This window comes from Micromesistius poutassou (genome assembly GCF_964030765.1).
Source record: "Micromesistius poutassou genome assembly, chromosome: 16".
Classification (NCBI taxonomy): Eukaryota; Metazoa; Chordata; class Actinopteri; order Gadiformes; family Gadidae; genus Micromesistius; species Micromesistius poutassou.
The window spans coordinates 1,871,781-1,877,545 of record NC_140286.1 but is presented as its reverse complement, the minus strand read 5'-3'; the positions used below and the strand labels follow the sequence as shown (position 1 = coordinate 1,877,545).

General features: G+C 53.0%; 1 pseudogene across 1 annotated transcript in view; it reads left to right on the top strand.

Annotated features, from left to right (window-relative positions):
• LOC311361229 (dynein, cytoplasmic 1, intermediate chain 2a-like) overlaps nucleotides 1–5,765 on the top strand; it is a 16,391-nt pseudogene that overhangs the window by 4,861 nt on the left and 5,765 nt on the right. The window contains exons 7-10 of the transcript XR_014684192.1: nucleotides 939–1,038; nucleotides 1,994–2,119; nucleotides 2,924–3,070; nucleotides 3,742–3,855. The product of XR_014684192.1 is annotated as a dynein, cytoplasmic 1, intermediate chain 2a-like (transcript). The remainder of the gene's footprint in view (nucleotides 1–938; nucleotides 1,039–1,993; nucleotides 2,120–2,923; nucleotides 3,071–3,741; nucleotides 3,856–5,765) is intronic.

Here is a 5,765-nt window from a genome sequence, read left to right as displayed (position 1 = left end):
CGGGTGGTAATAATAATAATAAATAATACATTTTATTTGTAAAGCGCTTTTCATAAAGTAACCTCAAAGTGCTGACAGAAACCGAGAACGAAATAACAAAACACTAAGGGCAATAACACATTAAAATCCAGTGGTAAAATACATTAATAAAAACAGCTGAAAGAGCAGTTGAAGTGCAGATTGAATTATGAAAAATCGACTTAAGAATGCCTGCCTGAACTAAAAAGTTTCAAGCCCTTTTTTAGTAGTGGTAGTGGTAGTGTGGAGGGGTAGTGTTGGAAGTGTTGTGGCAGTGTTAAGGTGACATGTCATTCCACCAGGTGTGAGTGTGATTAGCCGTTACAAGCCGTTTTGAAAATCGGCCTCTTGTGACATCAAGCAGTGGGCGTGTCCACCCTAGATGTGTGACAGATGATAGATGAGCAACGTTGGCTACAGTCTCACTGGGTAGGCTGGTAGACTGATCTATGCAGCGCACATCTAGGGGTGGACACGCCCACTTCTGATGTCATAAGAGGCCGATTTTCCAAACGGCTTGTAACGGCTAATCACACTCACACCTGGTGGTATAACATGTCACCTTTAATGACATGTATCTGGCATGGCGTGGGCCAAATGGCGAAATGTAAACTGGATCCATGGCACACACACACACACACACGGACCAGTGATCAGCCCTGCAAAATGTCAGCTGTACACACACACTGAGAAAGGCTCATTAATAATGATAACGTGCCTCAAAATCAACACAAACACAAGCACAACTGTAGACATTGTCGTTGAAAATGAAACAAACTGGAGGAGGACATTTCCTCCCAAATCGCCTGGCATGCCTGACGTCACAGACGACCTATTTGAAGCAGACAACGCATGATTCATCGTTGGTTAAAAAAAAAAAAAACCTCTTGCTTAATTTTCTTGTGTTTCCGTCTCATCAGCGAAATGCAGGCCGGCGCCAAGCTGGTGCTGAACAGACAGTTTGCCGACGAACGCTGGACGAAGAACCGGGTGGTCACCTGCCTGGACTGGTCCCCACAAGTACGCCTTTGTGTGTGTGTGTGTGTGTGTGCGTGTGTGTGTGTGTGTCTTTGTGTGTGTGTGTGTGTGTGTGTGTGTGTGTGTGTGTGTGTGTGTGTGTGTGTGTGTGTGTGTGTGTGTGTGTGTGTGTGTGTGTGTCTTCGCGCGCGTGTGTGTGTGTGTGTGGGTGTCTTCGCGTGTGTGTGTGTGTGTGTGTGTGTGTGTGTGTGTGTCTTGGGCGTGTGTATGTGTGTTAACACATTTATCTGAGGGGGAGACACAATTGAATCCTAATTAAGACCTCCCGCCCCCAATCTCGTTATTCTATCACTATCACTGTCACTGCTCCATCATTTCTCCACACATAATTATTCCTCGTGCACTCAAGCACACACACATCAGACAAACGCTTACTCAGTTTAATATGAACAGGCAGGTGGATACCTGCTGACACTGGGCCTCGAAGGCACGCCGCCGTCAGCACCTCTCTCACACACACACACACACCTCACTGTGCCCTCACACACACCTCGCTGTGCTCACACACACACACACACCTCGCTGTGCTCACACACACACACACCTCGCTGTGCCCTCACACACACACACACCTCGCTGTGCCCTCACACACACACACACCTCGCTGTGCCCTCACACACACCTTGCTGTGCTCACACACACACACCTCGCTGTGCTCACACACACACACACACACCTCGCTGTGCTCGCTGTGCGTGCGTTTTGTCGCAGAGGACACAGCAGAGTCCCAGCTCCTGTTCCTAGGCAGCTAATGAACAAACTCCAGGCTTGTGTGTGTGTGGACCCTGTAATGTCCCGTGGTTCCTTCTGGGTTCTGCTGTGATTGTGACGTTGTCGTCGCCGCGGCGGCGGTGGTGGTGGTGGTGATGGTGGTGGTGGTGGTGATGGTGGTGGTGGTGGTGGCGGTGATGGTGGTGACGGTGGTGTCCTCTGTCAGTACCCAGAGCTGCTGGTGGCGTCGTACAACAACAACGAGGACGCCCCCCACGAGCCAGACGGCGTGGCGCTGGTCTGGAACCTCAAGTACAAGAAGAACACGCCCGAGTACACCTTCCACTGCCAGGTCAGTCCCCCCCCCCCCCCCCCCCGGGCCGCCGCACTCCGACGGGTCACAAGGGGCTTCACGAGGCCGCACGGTGCAGGCCGATAGCAGAACGGATGCGCTCCCAGCCACTAGCCACAGTGGCACAGTGCATCCGCGCGCATCCGTTCTGCTATCGGCTAGTAAGGGCTTTCTGGATATGTCAACGGCGTAGTCTGAGGTGAGTGACTCCATGCAAAAACACAAAAGTTTATACTGTTTCGCCACACTGTTTGAGTTAAACGAGCACGGTGGTGTCTCGTAAGGAACCAACTCGTGGTTTTCTGAACGTGTTTAGAAGCCCCCAAAAGCGGATATAGAGCTTGCCCCCATAGGTTAGCGTTATAGCTATTCCGAAGCGCCGGCAGCCAGTGCAGATCTCTGGCTTGGTCGAATCAATTTTCGTCAGTTTTTTTTTACTTCCCTCAACATGGGGTGATGTTGAGGGAAAACAAAACAATCAGGAAAACAATAACGGGGTTATAAATCACTGGAGCTCTCCTTTAAGCTGTGAGGACTGGGGCGCCCCAGTGGCGCACTGGGCTAAAGCGCGTACCTGAACGCCAGAGACCCAGGATCGAATCCGGCCTGTGGTCATTTACTGCGTGTCTTCCACACCTTCCTCTCTATCTCTCTCTATAATAAAGACACAAAATGCGACAAAATGCAAAAAATAAATCCTTTAAGCCGTGAGGACTGATCAGATGCGGTGCAGCGTAGCAGCTGTGTGCTCCGTCAGCCCCCGGCCGGGCCCTGACCGTGCGCGTGTCCCCCCCTTTTTTGCAGTCGGAGGTGATGTCGGCCGGCTTCGCCCGCTTCCACCCCAACCTGGTGGTGGGCGGGACGTACTCGGGGCAGATCGTCCTGTGGGACAACCGGAGCAACAAGAGGACCCCCGTGCAGAGGACCCCGCTGTCTGCCTCCGCACACACGGTGAGACGCGCGCGCACACACACGCACACACAAACACATGGTGACACACGCACGCACGCACACACACACACACACACACACACACACGGTGACGCATGCCCGCACGCACACACGGTGAGACACACGCACGCACGCACGCACACACACACGCACACACGGTGAGACGCACACGCACACACGCACGCACAAACACATGGTGACACACACACGCACGCACACACGCACACACGGTGACGCACGCACGCATGCACGCGCACGCATGCACACACACTCATGCACGCACGCACGCACACACGGTGAGACACACGCACGCACGCACGCACACACGCACACACACACACACACACACACACACACAATGACACAGTTCTGATGTGCCTGCATATTTTTCATCACCTCACCACATATGGTGTGTGGGGTATGTGATTCAGATGGCTGACCATAACGCTAACCAAAAGCTAACGCTAAGCTAAACGCTAAGCTAAGCGCTATCCACTAACCACTCTTAGGACCTCTGACTTAGGTTCTAAGAGTGAGTCAGAGATCGGCTCTTGAATGCTTAGCTTAGCGTTAGCTTTATGGTTAGTGCTAAGCGTTGCAGTAGCGTTATGGTTGGCGTTAGCCTTGAGCTTGTCGCTGAAGTGTCCTTTGTGGCTCTGCCCCCCCCCCAGCACCCGGTGTACTGCGTGAACGTGGTGGGCACTCAGAACGCCCACAACCTGATCAGCATCTCCACGGACGGCAAGATGTGCTCCTGGAGCCTGGACATGCTCTCCCAGCCACAGGTTGGTAGGCATCGCCGGGCAAACAAAAAGCACACCATACACACACACTGTCTGGCACACACACACATGCTTTTACTGCTGCTGCAGTAAGTCATGGTGTGAAAGACCGCAAGAGTAGTAAGGAAAAGTCAAATGTAAGTCTAATGTCAGTCTAATGTCAGTCTAATGTAAGTCTAATGTCAGTCTAATGTAAGCCTAATGTAAGTCTAATGTAAGTTTAATATAACTCTAATGTCAGTCTAATTTAAGTCTAATGTAAGTCTAATGTAAGGCTAATTTAAGTCTAATGTAAGTCTAATGTAAGTATAATGTCAGTCTAACGTAAGTCTAACGTAAGTCTAACCTAAGGCTAATTTAAGTCTAATGTAAGTCTAACGTAAGTCTAATTTAAGTCTAATGTCAGTCTAATGTAAGTCTAACGTAAGTCTAAGGTCAGTAACGTCAGTCTAAGGTCAGTCTAATGTCAGTCTAATGTCAGTCTAATGTAAATCTAACGTAAGTCTAACGTAAGTCTAATGTAAGTCTAATATAAGTCTAATGTCAGTCTAATGTCAGTCGAATGTAAGTCTAATGTAAGTCTAATGTCAGTCTAATGTAAGTCTAATGTAAGTCTAATGTAAATCTAATGTAAGCCAAGACTTGAAATCCACGTCTTCTTCTTTATACCATGGTCTAGGTTACAAAGGGTGTAGGTTAAAAAGTGTCCCACTACACCTATGAAGACGTTCCAGTCGAAATGCCCGAGGACAGTTCTAAATGATTGCGCTGGCTCAAAACAGCTAGTTGGTAACCATGGCAACAGAGACCGAGAACGTTATTTCACACGTTTATTTATTACAACAGCAGACAGTTATTACAACCGCAAGACAGACACACAAGCGCTGGCCTTCTGAAATGACACTTTGTGTCACGTGACGTAACGTTAGGCCATCGTCTCACTTCCCTTCGCACTGATCACCCGCTGGGGGCCAGTCGCTCTGCGGGGCCGGTCGCTCTGCGGGGCCGGTCGCTCTGTGGGGCCGGTCGCTCTGCGGGGCCGGTCGCTCTGTGGGCCGGTCGCTCTGCGGGCCGGTCGCTCTGCGGGGCCAGTCGCTCTGCGGGGCCGGTCGCTCTGCGGGGCCAGTCGCTCTGCGGTCGCTCTGTGGGGCCAGTCGCTCTGCGGGGCCAGTCGCTCTGCGGGGCCGGTCGCTCTGCGGGGCCAGTCGCTCTGCGGGGCCAGTCGCTCTGTGGGCCGGTCACTCTGTGGGCCAGTCGCTCTGCGGGGCCAGTCGCTCTGTGGGGCCAGTCGCTCTGCGGGGCCAGTCGCTCTGTGGGGCCGGTCGCTCTGCGGGGCCAGTCGCTCTGCGGGGCCAGTCGCTCTGCGGGGCCGGTCGCTCTGTGGGGCCGGTCGCTCTGAGGGGCCGGTCGCTCTGTGGGCCAGTCGCTCTGTGGGCCGGTCGCTCTGCGGGGCCAGTCGCTCTGCGGTCGCTCTGCGGGGCCAGTCGCTCTGCGGGGCCGGTCGCTCTGCAGGCCGGTCGCTCTGCGGGGCCGGTCGCTCTGCGGGGCCGGTCGCTCTGGGGGCCAGTCGCTCTGCGGGGCCGGTCGCTCTGTGGGCCGGTCGCTCTGCGGGGCCGGTCGCTCTGCGGGGCCGGTCGCTCTGCGGGGCCGGTCGCTCTGCGGGGCCAGTCGCTCTGCGGGGCCGGTCGCTCTGCGGGGCCAGTCGCTCTGGCCGTGTTGCTTGACAACGCCTGCAGACGGAGAGTTAGTCCGCTCAGCTGTGACTTATAAAAAAAAAAACTCACGATTTTAATCTCTATTAATATTATAGTATTAATAATTGGTTTGATATTTATTTAATTTCGTAAGTGACCATGGTATAAGCGGGATAATGCCCGACGAGGTGTCCATTATCAGAAATTAGCTTCCGCGAA